The following is a 20498-nucleotide window of genomic DNA, read 5'->3' as shown; positions in this document are numbered from 1 at the left end:
CCCCACAAGTTAAACACAGAGTTACTATATGACCCAACTATTCTACTCCTAGATAGGTACCCAGGAGAAATGAAAACATGTCTACACAAAATTTGTATACAAATATCCACAGGAACATTTTTCATAATAGCCAAAAGGTGAAAACAACCCAAATGTGCAAGATGAATGAATGAATATAATGTAGTATTAATATACCCATACAATGGAATATGTATCATTTGACCATAAAAGGGAATGAAGTACCAATACATGCTACAACACAGACAAACCTGGAAAACATTATGCTAAGCGGAAGAAGCCAGTCACAAAAGACCACTATTATATGATTCCCTTCATGTGAAATGTCCAGAATAAGCAAATCCATAGAAACAAAAAGTAGACTGGTGGTTGCCTGGGTGGAAGAAGGGGTTGGGGGGATGAGAAATGATGGCTAATGGGCATAAGTTTATTTTTGGGGTGAAGACAATGTTCTAAAATTAGACTGTGGTGATAGTTGCACACTCTACGAATATACTGAAAAACACTGAATTGTACACTGTAAATGGGTAAATTGTGTTATGTTAATTCTATCTCAACAAAGCTGTTAATTCTATCTCAACAAAGCTGTTACAGAAAAAAAATCAACTGACAGAGATTCCACACTAAATGTGAATTCAGCATTTACAAATGCAAAGAATAAAAATTCCCCAGGAAAGCCTTTGCAACAAAGAAGCCTCAGGCTGGGCGTGGTGGCTCATGCCTGTAATCCTAACACTTCCGCAGGCAGATCGCTTGAGCCCAGAAGTTAGAGACCAGCCTGGGCAACACAGTGAAACTTCCTCTCTCCAACAACAACAACAAACAAACAAACAAACAAAAAGCCACATTCCATCACAGAAACGCACCAAGTCAGACCCCACAGAAAAAGAGCACAATCAGTAGAATAGTGAGAAGGGGAAGATAGACCTGAAGAGACCATCATGGATTATTATCTTGGCCACGGTGGGTAGCTGTTATCTGTTATTGCCAGTTCTTCAGTAAGGAGGAGCACGAAGTAGATAGAATTCCACAGTTGCCTATCATTATCTTACTTTGATCACATAGATGCAATTTCACACACACACGCACGCATGCACACATACACGCATGCACACATGCACAGATAAATAAGCAAACAAAGGAGTGAGGGCATTTTAAAAGGTGTAAGTACAAAGGTAAATGATTAGAACAAAAATGCAAACCTTCCTAAATACCCCCCCCAAACACACCCTAAGTTTTGTAATAAAAGAGCAAAATATCTACCTCTCATAGAGAAATGGCAAGGATAACAAATACACATAATTATAAAATATTATGATGGATTTGAGGCCAAATTTTTCAGTCCTAACAATAAATGTGGGTAGGTTTAATCCACCTATTACAATAAAAATTTTCAATTTGACTAACAAAAGAAACCTCAACGACTTTTACAATACAAAAGACACATCTAAACCAAGGTAACTCCCTTTTTTTTTTTTTTTTTTTTTTGAGACAGAGGCTCTCTCTGTTGCCCTGCAGCAGCAGGATCTCTGCTCACTGCAACCTCCACCTCCGAGTTCAAGCAATTCCCGTGCTTGAACTGGTTCTACAGTGTGCACCACCATGTCCAGCTAAATTTTTTTGTATTTTTAGTAGAGACAGGGTTTCGCCATGTTGGCCAAGCTGGTCTCGAACTCCTGACCTCAGGTGATCCGCCTGACTTGGCCTCCTGAAGTGCTGGGATTACAGGCGTGAGCCACAACACCAAGCCTCAAAGTGATTCTGAACGGTTAAAAATAAAAGGTTAGGCCGGGCATGGTGGCTCACGCCTATAACCCCAGCACTTTGGGAGGCCAAGGCAGGAGGGCGGATCACCGGAAGTCAGGAGTTCAAGACCAGCTTGGCCAACAAGGCAAAACCCCGTCTCTACTAAAAATACAAAAAAATTAGCTGGGCATGGTGGGTCATGCCTGTAATCCCAGCACTTTGGGAGGTCAAGGTGGGTGGATCACTTGAGGTCAGAAGACCAGCCTGGTAAGCATGGCAAAACCCTGTCTCCACTAAAAATATTAAAAAATGTAGCTGGACATGGCAGCACGCACCTACAGTCCCAGCTACTCGGGAGGCTGAGGCAGGAGAATCACTTGAATCCAGGAGGCGGAGCTTAAGTAAGCCAAGATCACGCCACTGCACTCCAGCCTGGGCGACAGAGTGAGACCCAGTCTCTAAATAAATAAGTAAATAAATAAATGGCTGGAAAAAGTATATGAGGCAAATGGAAATAAAGAGAGTAGGTCGCCGGGCAAGGTGGCTCATGCTTGTAATCCTAGCACTTTGGAAGGCCGAGGCGGGTGTATGGCGGAGTCAGGAAATCAAGACCATCCTGGCTAGCACAGTGAGACCCAGTCTCTACTAAAAATACGAAAAAAAAAAAAAAAATTAGCCGGGCATGGTAGCAGATGTCTGTAGTCCCAGCTACTCGATAGGCTGAGGCAGGAGAATCGCTTGAACCCGGGAGGCAGAAGTTGCAGTGAGCCAAGATCGCGCCACTGTACTCCAGCCTGGGCAACGGTGCAAGACTCCATCACAAAAAAAAAAAAAAAAAAAAAAAGACTGGGGATGGCAATCCTGGTCTCAGGCAAAGCAGAATCCATGTCCTAAAGCATTAACTGTGACACAAAAAGATATTTTTTAATCCTAAAAGCCTCACCCCACAATGAAGACATAACATATAAATATATGTGTTTATATAAACATAATACAGCAATCACCTTCATGAGATAAAAACTATAAGAGATGCGAGAAGACACTGGAAACACACTAATAATAGGAGACTGTAATACACCATTCTTTGTACAAGACAGATTAGGTGAACCAAAAATAAGGAGACCTAAGATCTAAACAACATACTCAATAGAGTAACTCTTAGGGTTGTTTATCAAACTCTACACTCTGATACTAATGAATACAGTTTCTTCTCAACTGCTCACACCACATTCATCAAAATAATCATATATTAGGTCACAAAGAAAAAATATTTCCCCTTCAAAAAAGTGGGAATATTACAAACAATATGTCTGATTATAATGCAATAAAACTAGAATTTATGAACAAAAATTTTAAAAACAGAAAGGCTTTTCCATCTAGAAATTTAATAGCCTACTATTAAGCAACTCCTGGGTATTCTAGAACTAAAATTATACTTTTTTTTTTGAGACAGAGTTTCACTCTTGTTGCCCAGGCTGGAGTGCAATGGCACAATCCCAGCTCACTGCAACCTCTGCCTCCCAGGTTCAAGTGATTCTCCTGCCTCAGCCTCCCAAGTAGCTGGGATTATAGGCATGCGCCAACATGCCCAGCTAACTTTGTATTTTTTTTGTAGAGACAGGGTTTCTCCATGTTGGTCAGGCTGGTCTTGAACTCCCGATCTCAGGTGATCTGCCCACATCGGCCTCCCAAGGTGCTGGGATTACAGGCATGAGCCCAGCCAAAGTTATATATTTTTAAAGAAATAATGACACTGGCCGGGCGCGGTGGCTCAAGCCTGTAATCCCAGCACTTTGGGAGGCCGAGACGGGCGGATCACGAGGTCAGGAGATCGAGACCATCCTGGCTAACACGGTGAAACCCCGTCTCTACTAAAAATACAAAAACTAGCCGGGCGAGGTGGCGGGCGCCTGTAGTCCCAGCTACTCAGGAGGCTGAGGCAGGAGAATGGCGTAAACCTGGGAGACGGAGCTTGCAGTGAGCTGAGATCCGGCCACTGCACTCCAGTCCGGGCGACAGAGCGAGACTCCGCCTCAAAAAAAAAAAAAAAAGAAAAAGAAATAATGACACTGAAAACACTATATATCAAAATCTTTTTTATTTTATTTACTTTTTTATTTTTTTTATATTTATTTATTTATTTATTTTTTGAGACGGAGTCTCGCTCTGTCACCCAGGCTGGAATGCAGTGGCCGGATCTCAGCTCACTGCAAGCTCCGCCTCCCGGGTTCCCGCCATTCTCCTGCCTCAGCCTCCCGAGTAGCTGGGACTACAGGCGCCCGCCACCTCGCCCGGCTAGTTTTTTGTATTTTTTAGTAGAAACGGGGTTTCACCGTGTTAGCCAGGATGGTCTCGATCTCCTGACCTCGTGATCCGCCCGTCTCGGCCTCCCAAAGTGCTGGGATTACAGGCTTGAGCCACCGCGCCTGGCCTACTTTTTTTTTTTTTTAAATACCACTGCACTCGAACCAGCCTACAAATCCAATTTTATAGCATGCATTTAAAGTAGTAATCAGAGGAAAATTCATTGCACTAATTACATTGCTTACACCTGTAATCCCATTGCTTTGGGAGGCTAAGGTGGGAGGATCTCTTGATGCCAAGAGTTTGGGACTAGCCTGGGAAACATAATAAGACCCTGTCTCTACAAAAAAATAATTAAAAAAAAAAAAAAATAGGCATCGTAGCACATGCCTGTAGTCCTAGCTTCTCGGGAGGCTGAGGCACGGGGATTGCTAAAGCCCAGGAATCCAAGGCTACAGTGAGCTGTGATCGACCACTGCACCCCAGCCAGGGTGACAGAGTGAGACCCTGCCTCAAAAAATATATAAATAAATAAACTTAAAAAATAACAAAATAAACCAAAAGAAAGGACATGGAAGGAAATAATAAAGATGAAAGAAGCCCACGCACAGTGGCCCATGCCTGTAATGCCAGCACTTTGGGAGACGGAGGCAGGAGGATTATTTGAGGCCAGGAGTTCAAGGCCAGCCTGGGCAACACAGGGAGACCTTGTCTCTACAAAAAAAATAATAATAATCAAAATCAGCCAAATGTGGTGGTGTACCACTGTAGTCCCAGCTACTTGGGAGGCTGAGGTGGGAGGATTGCTTGAGCCCAGGAGGTAGAGGCTACAGTGAGCTGAGACAATGCCACTAACTGCATGTCAGCCTGAGTGACAGAGTGAGACCCTGTGTCAGGAAAAACAAACAAAAAAAGATGAAAGTAGAAGAAAAGAATGAGGGAAAAAATAGAAAAACAGATGTAATTAATAATTCAAAATTCTGTATTTTTGAAAAAAATAACAAAATAAAATAGATAAACCATTAGATAACTTAAGGAAAAAAGGGAAAAAGCACAAAAACACAAAATGAGAAAGGGCATGGAGGAAATAAGATGAAAAAATTAAAAATAATAAAGGATGTCTTTGTAGACCTCTACCAAATAAATTTGAAAACCCAGATGAAAGGGATAATTTGCTAGAAAAGTACAGATCACTAAAATTTTCTCCATTAGAGTTAGAAAGTTTAAATAGACCAATTTCCACAGAAAAAAAACTGAGAAAGTTATAAAGGAAATATCACATGAAAAAGCGTCAGGCCCAGATGGTTTCACAGGGAATTCTACCAAATCTTCAAACACGAGATAGCCTCAATGCTCTATAAATTATTCCAGAGACAGCACAAGAAGGATCAAGCCTGCAGGAAAATCAACCTTTGGAGGAAGATGAACCAGCAAAGGAGAAGCTGAGAAGGAACTTCCCGGGAGGAAGAAGGGAACCTTGGAATACAGAATCTCAGAAACAAAAGAAGGACGTTTCCAAAAGGGAGACTTTCATGGTAAATACTGCAGAGAGATCAAATAAAATAATGAAAATTGTTAACATATGTCTTGAGGGCTAAGTGGAAGGTCAGGAAACTGAGAAAGCCAATTATTAACAACTCTTTCAAGCAGTCCAGCTGGGAAGGGAAGGGGAGGAGAGAAACTAGGTAGCGGCAGGGTGATTAGAAGTCTAGGAATGAGGTTTTAAAATGGGAGAAACTTGAGTCAGTTTCTTTTTTTTTTTTTTTTTTTCTTGAGTCCAGGTCTCGCTCTGTAACCCAGGCTGGTGTGCAGTAGTGCAATCATAGCTCACTGCAGCTTTGAACTCCTGGGCTCAAGTGATCCTCTCACTTCAGTCTTTGAGCAGCTGGGACTACAGGTGCATACCCTATACCCAGCTAATTTTTTTTTTTTTTTTTTTTGAGACGGAGTCTCGCTCTGTCACCAGGCTGGAGTGCAGTGGTCGGACCTCAGCTCACTGCAAGCTCCGCCTCCCGGGTTTACACCATTCTCCTGCCTCAGCCTCCCGAGTAGCTGGGGCTACAGGCGCCCGCCACCACACCCGGCTAGTTTTTTTTGTATTTTTTTAGTAGAGATGGGGTTTCACCGTGTTAGCCAGGATGGTCTCGATCTCCTGACCTCGTGATCCGCCCATCTCGGCCTCCCAAAGTGCTGGGATTACAGGCTTGAGCCACCGCGCCCGGCTACCCAGCTAATTTTTAAAACATTTTTTTGTAGAGACAGGGTCTTGCTATGTTGCCAGGTCTCAAACTCCTGGCCTCAGGTGATCCTCCAGTTCAGTCTCCCAAAATGCTGGGAGTATAAGTATGAACCACCACGCCCAGCCAGTACATTTATTCTTAGTAAGGAGAGACTATTTGCCTGGCATTAGGGATATAAAGTAGAATGACAGTCATAGCAGAGATGAGTCCAAGTCCAGTTAGTTCAATGTTTCCTTTGATTCCTTAATATTAACTCCAAATAACGTGGTCAGTTTTTCCCAATATTCCATATTTACATATTACCTTCTTCATTGGTCCAAACTGAATTTATTTATTTATTTAGAGACAGAGTCTTGCTCTGTAACCCAGGCTGGAGTGCAGGGGCAAGATCTCAACTCACTGCAACCTCCACCTCCTGGGTTCAAGCAATTCTCATGCCTCAGCCTCCCGAGTAGCTGGGATTACAGGCATGTGCCACCACGTCTGGCTACTTTTTGTATTTTTAGCAGAGACAGGGTTTCACCATGTTGGCCAGGCTGGTCTCAAACTCCTGACCTCGGGTGATCCGCCCGCCTTGGCATCCCAAAGTGCCGGGATTACAGGCGTGAGTCACCGCGCCCTGCACCCAAACTGAATTTTTATCAGTGGTCACACTCTATGTGAATGTATCAAACACGACTAAGTACCAGTGACTGCTAGGGGGTAGGAATACAAAGTTAGAAGAGACCTAGTTTTTTTCCTGGGGAAGTGAAGTCTCTAGTGGGTAAGAATGATGACATGAGTGCCAGCAGTTCCTGGTTTACTGAGTGTTGCACACGTACTATGTCATGTAATCCTCACAACAAACACATGAGGAAGCTGGAATTACCTGCATTTCATGAGTGAATAAAGCCAGCCTCAAAAAAGTTAACTGATCTGCTCCAGGTGGAGGACCTGAAAGTAGAACGCAGGTTCTTGCACTATGATACTAACACTTCCTCACCTTGCAACTCCTGCCGTCAGAAAGATGACCCTGTGGAGACTGGCCGGTCACTTGCTCAGGTGCTTGGTCAGCAGAATTGGGCTTTAGCATACTTGAGAATAGTTGACATCAGGCATCACATCTAAAATTGCCATCTAAATTTGGAAAGCAGCTTTTATGCCCTCTGCTGCCCGGATAATGTAGCCTGTAGGGCACAAAGACCATGTTTTATTTATCATGAGCCCAAGTACTGTGTTTTATTTAGCATTATACCTGTCCCTCTCTGCTTTATATAGTGCTTTTAAATATTTGCTCCTTCAACATTTGTGCAGATTCATTCACTCACCTAACTTCAGAACCCTGATAAAGTTTTGAATATAATCTAGGGCAGCAGTTAAAAACAAAAAACAAAAAAAAAAAACTTCAATTTAAGAAATGAAAGAGTATGGGGGCAAAGGGTACTACAGAATAGCCTTTTGAATTAAGGTATTTACTTTAAAAATGTATGAACCTCAAGATGCTTCTGTGCTCTGAAATTTTTACCAGATGGTAATAACATGGCTGGGTGCAGTGGCTCATGCCTGTAATCCCAGCACTTTGCAAGGCCAAGGCAGGAGAATGGCTTGACCTCAGGAGTTTGAGACCAGCCTAGGCAACATAGTGAGACATTGTCTCTATTTAAAAATAAAAAATTAAAAATAATTTTAAAAATACCAACAAGACAAAATTTGTCTAAATGTACTTTCCAGAAATGTCTCATTTGACCCTTAAAACTATCCTTAAGAAAGGTAAGGCAAATGTATTATAACCCCTAGTGCACCGTTGTGGAAAGAGTACCTTAGAAAAGTTAAGTGACTTGTTCAAGATAATCAGATATACCGGATTTCAAGGGCATCCGAACTTTAAATCTCTTGTTGCTCTATTAAGCCTTTGCTTCACCTAGATAACCTTTCTTTACCAAAATAGTAAAGGTGCAATAAAAGATGAGAAGCTGAAGTGCTATCAACAAATAAGAAAAAAGTGATGACTAGAGAGGGGTACTTGTACTTGGTTGAAGAGTACAAGTATGGCTCAAAAGTATTCCTATAGAAATCCCTTTAAATGTTGCCTTTTGCTAGGGTGTGGGTAAGGACACTCACAGATTGTTGGTAGGAGTGTAAAACAGCATATCCTTTCCAGAGGGAACTTGAGCAATTCACATTAAAAAAAAAACAACAACCCTTATGTGCATACTCTGCCCAACAATTCTATCATCTAGGAATGTACACTTAGAAAGTAATCATGGGCCAGGCGCGGTGGCTCACACCTGTAATCCCAGCACTTTGGGAGGCCGAGGCAGGCAGATCGCTGGAGGTCAGGAGTTCGAGACCAGCCTGGCAAATATGGTGAAACCCCGTCTCTACTAAATATACAAAAATTAGCCAGGCATGGTGGCATATGCCTGTAGTCCCAGCTACTCAGGAGGCTGAGACAGGAGAATCGCTTGAACCTGGGAGGTGGAGGTTGCAGTGAGCCGAGATCGCGCCACTGCACTCCAGCCTGGGCGACAGAGTGAGACTCGAAAGTAATCATAGATATGCAGACTTTACATTTACCCAACAATGTATTTTAATAGAGAAGAACTGAGAATGACCAATGAAATAAATTATAATATAACAGCCATGTAATGGCATGCTATCTTAGTCAGAAAAAGATAATTACAAAAGAGAATTCACTTTAGAAAAACTTATATCTGGCCGGGCGCGGTGGCTCAAGCCTGTAATCCCAGCACTTTGGGAGGCCGAGACGGGCGGATCACGAGGTCAGGAGATCGAGACCATCCTGGCTAACATGGTGAAACCCCGTCTCTACTAAAAAATACAAAAACTAGCCGGGCGAGGTGGCGGGCGCCTGTAGTCCCAGCTACTCGGGAGGCTGAGGCAGGAGAATGGCGTAAACCGGGAGGCGGAGCTTGCAGTGAGCTGAGATCCGGCCACTGCACTCCAGCCTGGGCGACAGAGCGAGACTCCGTCTCAAAAAAAAAAAAAAAAAAAAAAAAAAAGAAAAACTTATATCTTAAGCTCTGCATAGAAAAAGACTGGAGGTGTATAACCACATTCACAATGGTTACTTGGAATGGTGAAACCATATTCACCATGGTTATTTGGAATTTGGAATAGTGAAACAACGTACCTTCATTGTGATTCCTATCTTAGAAATGTGTATAAACGCTAAAGGTTCCTATATATTAAAATGTTTTTAATAAGACGTTTTAAAGGTTTCTTGGGGGTGACTGAAACAGCTGTGATTTCAAAATAAAATTTTAGTAGCCATTTAAAACAACATTAAAAATAAAACATTGCTATACCATTACCATTAAAATACCAATGAAAAATAAAGCCCTCCTTATGAATCCACAGCAAAACCTTTTCTTTTCAAATTCTTGTCTGTCGTTCCGACCTGTTCACATTCAGAAAAATGCTAAAAAGGCTGCCTGGCCAGGAGCCTAAAGAGGCCTTCCTGATTTCTACCTACAGTTTGTAATTTGTTCCAGGAAAAAAAAAAAAAAAAAAGCAATCACCTAATAGGCAGTTCGAAAAGCACCTGGGTAGGAAAATATTTACGGGGTAGGTTTCTCTCCCATTTCTTTCCCTCGAGACCTACCAACAGGACAGTCCTGACAGTGACTGGCCCAGTTTCCCAATACAACCTAGAGAAGCACGGGAGATGCGCCAATTTTCAGTAGACGTTTCTAAAACGACAAGTTTTACTTTACAATGCAGGATAATGAGCAGCCTTCACTACTCATTCTCGACGTTGACAGAGGAAGATGCCGCTGCGCGGCAGGAGCGCCTCACCAGGACAAAGCGGGGTGCGGGGGGGTCCTCGGCTCAGGCCCCGCAGGCGACGCGTCCAGGGCCGCCTCGAGAACAAGGGCACCGTCCCCGGACACCGCCTCCCCGGCCCCCGCCCTTTTGACAGATGCAGGGAACCGCGGGGACCGCAACCTGCCCGACGACGGCAGAGGATCAGGGTCGCGGCAGCAGGTGCCCGGGTGGCCGCGCCTGTCGAGGGACCTCAGGGGCGCCGGGCAGCTGTCCCCTGGAAACCCGAGACGGGTCGCCGCGCCCGAGGGAAGGCGCTGACAGAGGGACCTACGGGGCGCAGAGGAGTTGTCCCCAGGGAACCCGAGTCGGACCGCCGCATCCTCCCCGCTGCCCCGTCCGCCACCCCGAGAACCGCCCCTCCTGGGTGGCGGACACGCCCTCCCTGCGGGCCCAGGCCTCCTCGCCCCGCCCCCCCCCGAGCCGCTCACCCGGCCGGGAAGTCCCCCCCGCCGCCGCCGCCGCCGCCGGCCGCCGCCGCCGCCGGCCCCTCGGGCCTCGCCCCTCACTCTGCCGCCGCCTCCCACGGCAACGGCACCCCAACCGCCTCTGCCGGGTCGTGGGACCCGGAACCACTTCCTTCCGGAACCGCCTCGCCCCGCCCCTGCCCTGGCCCCGCCCACTGTCGCGGCCTCGCGCTGAGCCGGTTCTTCAGCCAACCCCTATCCTCTACTCTCCCGGCGAGGGTGCCCCGCCCGGGCTTCTCGGGCCAGAGCGCTGCGCCCCCTGCCGGCCGTTCCCACCGCTGCCGCTCTGTCCAGGGCGCCTGCGCCCTCTGCCACCCGCCCGCCGGGTCCGGCTAGAGCGCCTGCGCCCTCTGCCGCCCTCCCGCCGGAAAGGAAGGGACTTAATGGGCGTTCCAGGTCCAGGGATCCTGGGGGTTAAGGCCCAGGGATTGGAGGTCACCCCTCAGTCACGGACAGAACTTGATCCCGTGGGCCTTCCAGCTTTGTGCAGATCTCTAACCATTCACCTACCCTCTATCCATTTCCCACACCTCAAATTAAGCATATTCCCGGAAAACAAAGCCTCCCCGCTGAACTTCCCAAATGGTCGGATGGTACCAACATCTATCCATCATCCAATTCAAAGGATTGCCTCATCTCTGTCTACTCGCTTGGTTTCTCCCCTCCCGCAGTCCATGCACCAGCCTCAAAGATAGTGTGACTTCTTCACTCTTGAAGCTTTCTGCTTGACACTGATATTCTTTCTTCCCCTTGTGAAATAGCTCTTTCAGGCTCTATGCCATCTGGTAGTAACATCTTTTGCCCTCCCTTGTCACTGTCACCTACTGACTGCCTGGCATTAGTTTTCCTCTCCGTCTGATTTACTGCCATCTTCCCAATGAATCCAACATCCATAACCCAGCCTGGTTTCCTTCAGTTCCTCAGTGTGGATGACCATTACTTCTACTTTGTTCACTCACAGTCTAGAAAATCTAGACATTCATCACTTGATACTGCTCTATCTCTAAAACCTTACATGTTGAAATCCCACTACCCAACTTAAACCCGTGGCCTTTGACTACAACCACTTTTTAATTTTTATTTATTTATTTATTTATTTTGAGACAGAATCTCTGTCGCCTAGGCTGGAGTGCAGTGGTGTGATCTCGGCTCACTGCAACCTCTGCCTCCCGGGTTCAAGTGATTCTCCTGCCTCAGCCTACTGAGTAGCTGGGATTACAGGCTGTGCCACCATGTCCAGTTAATGTGTGTGTGTGTGTGTGTGTGTGTGTGTGTGTGTGTATTTTTAGTAGAGACAGGGTTTCCCCATGTTGGCCAGGCTGGTCTCAAACTCCTGACCTCAGGTGATCATCCTGCCTCGGTCTCCCAGAGTGCTGAGATTACAGGCATGAGCCACCACGCATGGCCTATTTATTTATTTAGAGATGGAGTCTGACTCTTGTCGCCCAGGCTAGAGTGCAGTGGTGCGATCTCAGCTCACTGCAACCTCTGCCTCCCGGATTCAAGTGATCCTCCTGCCTCAGCCTCCCGAGTAGCTGGGATTAGAGGTGTGCACCACCATGCCCGGCTAATTTTTGTATTTTTAGTAGAGATGGGATTTCGCCATGTTGGCCAGGTTAGTCTCGAACTCCTGACCTCAAGTGATCCGCCTGTCTCAGCCTCCCAAAGTGCTGGGATGACAGGCATGAGGCATGAGCCACTGCGCCCGGCCGTTTTTTTTCTTTCTTTCTTTTTTTTTTTTAAGAGTCAGGGTCTCACTTGGTTGTGGGCCTGGCTGGAGTGCAGTGGCATAATCATAGCTCACTGTAACCTCAAACTCCTGAGCTCAAGTGATACTCCTGCCTCAGCCTCCCAAGTAGCTTGTGCAACAGACATGCACCAGCATGCCCAGCTAATTAAAAAAAAAAAAATTTTTTTTTTGTAGAGACAGAGTTTTGCCATGTTGCCCAGGCTGTTCTGGAACTTCTAGGCTCAAGTGATCCTGCTGCCTCGGCCTCCCTAAGTGTTGGGATTACAGGCATGAGCCACTGTGCCCAGCCTTCAACCACTCTTGTAAGCAGAGCCCCCTGCCTTGCCCTTTGACGTGTCCTAACATTAAACTACCACTTAAAACTCCGGTCTGCATTTTCCATTCCTACATCTGCATTTCCAAATACTGCTTGGGTGGGGAGAAAGCCACACAACTATCAAAGAATGATGTCACTACAAATGTATGGATGCCCACCACAGTGGAGAGCCTGGTCCTCTCAGTAATCATTTTATGTGACCATTTTATGTGATCTCTCTTTTTTCCAATAATTGCTGTTACAAATCCTTTTACCACTCTTTTTTTATTTTTATTTTATTTTTTTATTTTTTATTTTTTTATTTTTTTTTTGAGGCGGAGTCTCGCTCTGTCGCCCGGACTGGAGTGCAGTGGCCGGATCTCAGCTCACTGCAAGCTCCGCCTCCCGGGTTTACACCATTCTCCTGCCTCAGCCTCCCGAGTAGCTGGGACTACAGGCGCCGCCGCCTCCCCCGGCTAGTTTTTGTATTTTTAGTAGAGACGGGGTTTCACCGTGTTCGCCAGGATGGTCTCGATCTCCTGACCTCGTGATCCGCCCGTCTCAGCCTCCAAAGTGCTGGGATTACAGGCTTGAGCCACCGCGCCCGGCCTTACCACTCTTTTTAAGCTTTATATCAATGATCATTTTCCTTTCTTCATATATGACTTTGCTTTCTGTTTGGCAGAGAACATTCTTTCGAACAGCATACAAACTTTGTCATTATCTATTCCCTAGCCTCTCTTCCCCTTGTGTACAATGTTCTGGTCATACTGAAGTTTTTGCAATTTAAGAATAAATAATGCAGGCCGGGCGCGGTGGCTCAAGCCTGTAATCCCAGCACTTTGGGAGGCCGAGACGGGCGGATCACGAGGTCAGGAGATCGAGATCATCCTGACTAACACGGTGAAACCCCGTCTCTACTAAAAAATACAAAAAAACTAGCCAGGCGAGGTGGCGGGCGCCTGTAGTCCCAGCTACTCGGGAGGCTGAGGCGGGAGAATGGCGTAAACCCGGGAGGCGGAGCTTGCAGTGAGCTGAGATCCACCCACTGCACTCCAGCCTGGGTGACAGAGCGAGACTCCGTCTCAAAAAAAAAAAAGAATAAATAATGCTTTTTCTTTCTGGTTAAGAGGTGTGAGTCCTTTTTTACCTGCATATATATGGCTTCAATTCATAAATGTTTTCTTCCATTCTATCTTCAAGAATTGTTTCTGCTCCATTAGCTCTAATCTCTCTTTTAGGAAGAGCAATCAGCTGTATTAGTTCTCTGTTTTCATTATTATTATTATTATTATTATATTATTATTATTATTATTTGAGATGGAATCTCTCTCTTGTCACCCAGGCTGGAGTGCAATGGTGTGATCGTGGCTCACTGCAACCTCCGCCTCCCAAGTTCAAGCAATTCTCCTGCCTCAGCCACCTGAGTAGCTGGGACTACAGGCCCCTGCCACCATGCCTGGCTACTTTCTGTATTTTTAGTGGAAATGAGCTTTCACTATTTTGGCCAGGCTGGTCTCGAACTCGTGACCTCAAGTGATCTACCCATATCGACCTCCCAAAGTGTTGGGATTACAGGCATGAGCCACCGCACTGGCCTGTTTTATCATTTTCATCTTTCATCCATTTCCAGCATTTCCAGTAGACCTCAAGTTTGCTTTATTGATACTGATATGGCTTTCTAAAGCATTATTTCTGTCTCTATTTTGACTCAAACTTCATTATTGAGATTTTTGTTTCTTTGTATTCTCCCCCGCCCGGTTCTCTCTCGTTACTCTAGTAATCTCTGTCTCACCCTTTCATTTCCTTACGAATTTCTGTTCTGATTTTATAGAAAGCGTATCATATTTCAAAAGGATGCTAAACTGGTTGTGAAATTTTTCTTTCAGATTCTGCAGATAATCCTTTTCAAAAGTATGCTCCTTTGGGACAGGTGCGGTGGCTCATGCCTGTGATCCCAGCACTTTGGAAGGTCAAGGCGGGCGGATCACTTGAAGTCAGGAGTTCGAGACTACCCTGGCCAACATAGGGAAACCCCCATCTCTACTAAAAGTACAAAAATTAGCCGGGCGTGGTGGCACATGTCTGTAGTCCCAGCTACTCAGGAGGCTGAGGCAGGAGAATCGCTTGAACCTGGGAGGCGGAGGTTGCAGTCAGCCAAGATTGCACCACTGCACTCCAGCCTAAGTGACAGAGCCACACTACGTCTCAAAAAAAAAAAAAAAGAAATGTGCTAGAAATGTGCTCTTTTTTCTCTTCCATTCCCATGGTTTCTGTGTCTTCATTATATATAAATATAAATATACATACACACAAACGTATATTTATAAATAAAAAATATACACGCACGCATATACATACGTATACATATATGCACAGATATATATGTATGTGTATATATATTTGTGTATGTATATATATGTGTGTGTGTATATGTGTGTGTGTGTGTGTGTATATATATATTTCTTTTGACTCCTCTTTGAACAAGGTGGTCTTTTTCCAGACTCACCATTGTCAACAGACAGCACAAGTAGATGGTCCTGGGCTTTATATGCTGTCTACTCGTGTGGAAAGAGAGGTTAAACAGTTTGCACATAGTCCTTGGTGTCTATATGAATAGCATACATGCACATGTACGCAGAGCAAGCCTAAGAGAAATGGAGTATCATCTCCCTCCCCTCCCCTCCCCTCCCCTTCCCTTCCCTTCCCTTCGGGTTTCATGCGAAGCCAAATCTGCTGCAGAATGCCAACTCTGCTTCAAACAAGTAGTCTGTATTGGTAAGAATAAGCTATGTTACAATAACAATCCCCAAACCTCAGTGGCTTAGAACAGCACATGTTTATTTCTCACTTACATTTCACATCCATCGTGGGGCAACTTTGACTCTTCTGTCTGGGATCCAGACGGAAGGAATAGCCCCTGCCGGAGACCTTACCACTGTCATATCAGAAGAAAACAAGCAAGGGTGGAACCACACGCTACACAGTGAAGCTGCTGCTTCAAGCCACCAAATCAAACTCTAGGGCTGGGCGCGGTGGCTCACTGGAATCCCAGCACTTTGGAAGGCTGAGGTGGGCGGATCTTCTAAGGTCAGGAGTTCAAGACCAGCCTGGCCAACATGGGGGAACCCTGTCTCTATGACAAACACAAAAATTAGCTGGGCATGGTGGTGCGCACCTGTAATCCTGGCTACTTGGGAGGCTAAGGCAGGAGAATTGCTTGAACCTGGTGGGGCAGAGGTTGCAGTGAGCCGAGATCACACCACTATACTCCAGCCTGGGCAACAGAGCAAGACTCCAAAAAAAAAAGAAAGAAAGAAGGAAAGAAAGAAAGAAAGAAGAGAGAGAGAGAGAGAGAGGGAGGGAGGGAGGGAGGGAGAAACTCTAGGAGTGGGGCGCAGCAAACTACATTTCAGCAAGTCTCCAGGTGACTCTGACGCACCCTCAAACTTGAAAACCACTGCTGCATCACTTGTACTCCCTGCAAACCAGAACATGGACATAGAGGTTTGCTGTAATTCAGGGTAGTTTTAAAATCCTTAAACCTGAGAAAAATGTAAACAGTTTTTAAAGGAGCAATTCAGGCTGCAATGCAGACTTAGACAAAGTACATAGTGCCATCGTCATTTTTTGGAGAGCATCAGCTTCTGGGGCGACCTATCAGCTGCCTTGGCACGTTCTCGCGCCACCCTTCTGTGTGGCTTTCTTTTTTAAGTGCTGATGGGAGAAAAAGAAAAGTGTGAAGTAGTAGGACAAATAGCTTTCTCAACCCTTGAAAACTGCTGTCCAGATTGCCCCTAGTTTGTATGGTGATGGTATCACTTCAGTATCTCCATTAGCGGTTAGAACCCAGGACTGGCAGAACCAGGTGCATTTTCCCTTGCCCTAACGATCTGACTTTGGTTGTGTGGCTTAATGCTATTAATGAAATTTAACATATAATGCTTAGCTGGCCCTGTTCCCTCCTCCTTGTCTTCCATCCCATGATATAGGCATTTTTTTGTGGACACTGTCCTTTCTTTACCTTTGCTTTTTAAATGGCTTTGTCAACAGCAGAATGCAGACAGAAATGATTTATATTGTTTGGATGAAAATGTTTTTAGACAGGCTTATGCTGCAGGTTTCTTTTTGCTCATTCTAGTCACTGCCTGTATGGCTGTTTTCCTACTGAGATGGAGGTCAAATTCCTAAATGAAATTTGGTAATTGCTACCAGTCAGTCCTCTGGTCCTATAAATTATTTCTGATGAACTCTTTTGTAATGTAATATGTGTAGTGGCTTGACCCTGGTTCTGAAAGTCATATAATATTTGTGGTTTTAAAACAATGTCTTATAACTCAGCAGTTATTTTGAAAACCATTTTGAGATAGTCTACCTACATTAATGCAAGGCAAAAAGGAGGAGTTTGAGACCAGCCCGCACAACATGGCAAAACACCGTCTCCACACACACAAAAAAAAACCACACACAAAAATCAGCCAGGCATGGTGTAGGAACCTGTTGTCCCAGCTACTTGGGAGGCTGAGATGGGAGAATCACCTGAGCCTGGGAGGCAGAACTTGTAGTGATCTGAGATTGCACCACTGCACTCTAGCCTGGGCAACAGAGCAAGACCCTGTCTCAAAGAAATAAACAAATAAGAGCAGCCTGGCCAACACGGTGAAACCCTGTCTGTACTAAAAATACAAAAATTAGCTGAGTGTGGTGGCGCACGTCTGTAATCCTAGCTACTCTGGAGGCTGAGGCAGGAGAATAGCTTGAACCTGGGAGGGTGAGGTTACAGTGAGCTGAGATTATGCCACTGCACTCCAGCATGGGCGACAGAGTGAGGCTCTGTTTCAGAAAAAAAAGAAAAGAAAAGGAAGAGAGGAGAGGAGAGAAGAGGAAGGAAGGAAGGAAAGAAGGAAGGAAGGAAGGAAGGAAGGAAGGAAGGAAGGAAGGAAGGAAGGAAGGAAGGAAGGAAGGAGAAAGAAAAGAAAAGAAAAAAGTCCAGCACCTTCACACTGTAGAAACTCTATCCCCAAATCCCTTCCTACCATAAATGGTCTCTTTTGTGTCCACGCACAACCCAAAACCAATTCAAAAGTCATTCATCTCTCCAAAACTTCATTGCCTGACGAATTTATTTTGTTCAACCCCATATTTATTAGGTACCCCACAGTCTCATCTTAACTTTTCACTCCAGTTCCCACTCTCCCTTGGACTGGTGGGGAAAGAGAACATAATGGACCCTGTGGTAGATTTTACAATAATATATTCAAAACATTTACCACCCTTCCCTCCCCAGGCCCCTTACTAGAAAATGGAAAAATGACACAAGCAACTCACACGATACTCCTACTGAATAGCTCTGGTCTAAGTCAATCATGGCATGGCAGAGACAACTAACTATCCACCAATTATGTGTGTTCTCTCCTCCAAAGAACAGCAATATCTCTGGTAAGAAGCAAACTAGCCAGGGAATATACTTCCCAGCATCCCTTGCATCTAAGTAGGGCCACATGACTAGTTGTACTAACGGAATGTGAGAGGTAGTAGTACATGTCCCTTAGCGGCCCAGGTGGTTAGGATGTCATCTGTCTTCTCCACACTCTTTCCCTGTTCTGTTGGCTTGATGCAGAAAAACATGATACGATGGGAAGATGAGGGGCTACAAGATGGAGAGAGCTTGACTGACTTACGACTCAGAGGAGTGTCATCATCAGGCACATCTGTTTGGGACTTCACATAAGGAAGAAAAAAACTTGTATTTGAGCCATTCTGCATTTTGAGTGTTCTGTGGTTGTTACAGAAGCAAGCATTACCTCAACTAATAACATGGGATAATCTCCCTCCCTTTGGCAGGTGATGAGCTGAGGGGTAGGTGGAAGACCTAGTACTGGCCAATGAGAAGTAGAAATCTGCTGCTGGGGGCTTCTGGGAGAGGGTTTCTTCCCTGGCTAAAGGAAGGAGCAGTAACAAGGAGCAGCCTGCCACTGACTTCTTGCCTTTGACCATGACGGTGTGCAGTTGGGATGCTGGTGCTGCAGCGACCTTCTTCAGAGCCAACACTCAAAGAGATGCTGCCTTAGAATCCTGATGCCATTGAGCTGCCTTTGGAGCTTGTTATATATTATGTGTGATAAGTACCCTTAATATTGAAACTGCTTTCTGCTATATGTACTTGGGATCACTCAAACTGGTATATTTATTCTCAATAGAGAAATCATTCATTCCACAAAGATTTATTGTGTGTCCACTGTGTGGCAGGTGCTGTTCTCAGTGCTGGGGATTCAATAGCAAATATGAAAAAATAGGGTCCCTGGGACCTTTATCTTGTGACAGAGTGTGAGTCTGGCAGAAAGACATGCAGATCCAAGGTCACAATTTTAGTATATTATATTTTTACTAATTTATTAGAGATAAGGCCTCTGTTACCCAGGCTGGCGTACATTGGCACCATCACAGCTCACTGCAGCCTTCAACTAACTTCCTGCCTTAGCTTCCCAAGTATCTGGGACTGTAGGCGCCATCATGCCTGGCTGTTATTTTAATTTTTGTAGAGAGAAGGTCCAACTATGCTGCCCAGGCTGGTCTTGAACTCCTGGGTTTAAGTGATCCACCTGCCTTGGCTTCCCAAAGTCCTGTGATTACAGGTGTGAGCCACTGTGCCTGGCAGAGGCCATAATTTTAATTCATAGAGTTTCTCAGTGACAACTGTATTTATTCATTCACAAATCTTTACTGAATATCTGTGTTGGGTGGTAGGAATATGGGCAGTCTTGCTGTCATAACACTTACAGTGAGGGAGATAGACCTTAATCAAAGAATCCCACAAATCAATGTGTCATCACAAACTGTAATGATATGAAATGTGGGCTGGGGGTGGTGACTCACGCCCGTAATCCCAGCAGTTTGGGAGGCCAAGGCAGGTGGATCACCTGAGATCAGAAGTTCGAGACCAGCCTGGCCAACATGGTGAAACCTGTCTCTACTAAAAATACAAAAATTAGCTGGATGTGGTGACACACGCCTGTAGTCCCAGCTACTCGGGAGGCTGAGGCTGGAGAATTGCTTGAACCTTGGGGGCAGAGGGGCAGAGGGTGCAGTGAGCTGAGATTGTGCCACTGCACTCCAGCCTGGGCAACAGAGCAAGACTCCATCTCAAAAAAAAAAAAAAAAGAATAAAAGAAAAAGAAAATGGTAACAGCCGACTTGACCTTCACACCCATCACAATTACAAATAATGACTTTTAAAATTGTCTACTGTCTCTCTTCACTGCTAGACTATAAGCTCCAGGAGGATGGGGACACTTTCTAGTCTTGTTCTCTGCTCCATCCCCATCCCTAGCAAAATGCTTAGCATGGAGTAGATATTCATTTGTAGTTGCTTCATAAATGAGCAGTTATGAAATGGGTTGCCTTCTGGATGGGGGGGAAAAAAATCTCATAGCAACTGTGCTCCCAGGTGGAAGGTGCACATATTCTGCTTGCATGAGCGATACAAAGATGGATGAAATGCCCTCAGCAGAAGATTCTCAAGGATTTTCAAAGTCAGCAACAATTTCTGGTGAGGGAAGCTGGTTGAGAAGATTGATTGGAAAACTTGCAAATATAGCTAGAAGGTGTGTAGACTAGCAAGAGCCTCTAGGGGCTGGGTCTGTCTGATTTGTCTGGGCAGGCACCTTGGGCTGTGGTGAGCTAGGCCAAGTGCAGGCTCCAAAGCACACCTTGGGGTTAGAAGCCCAGCTCTGTACTTCCTGGTTGCATGTGACCTCGGACCAGTGGCTTAGCCTGAGTCTCAGGTCCCTCATGGTGAAAAGAGCATGGTAACAACCATCCCTATCTCGGAATGTTGTCTGGAAGGTTAGGAG

General features: G+C 45.3%; 1 protein-coding gene across 1 annotated transcript in view; it reads right to left on the bottom strand.

Annotated features, from left to right (window-relative positions):
- Positions 1 to 10707, bottom strand: part of BCLAF3 (BCLAF1 and THRAP3 family member 3) — an 83731-nt gene extending 73024 nt beyond the window's left edge. Inside the window, 2 exon segments of the mRNA XM_033201034.1 lie at positions 7291 to 7474; positions 10565 to 10707. The gene's annotated coding sequence lies outside the window, so the exon portion shown is untranslated.
- Positions 10708 to 20498: the final 9791 nt, after the last annotated feature.

Source organism: Trachypithecus francoisi, unplaced genomic scaffold (genome assembly GCF_009764315.1).
Source record: "Trachypithecus francoisi isolate TF-2019V2 unplaced genomic scaffold, Tfra_2.0 Lachesis_group6, whole genome shotgun sequence".
Taxonomy (NCBI): Eukaryota; Metazoa; Chordata; class Mammalia; order Primates; family Cercopithecidae; genus Trachypithecus; species Trachypithecus francoisi.
Note: the sequence above shows the minus strand (reverse complement) of the source record. Positions and strands in the feature narration are given on the sequence as shown.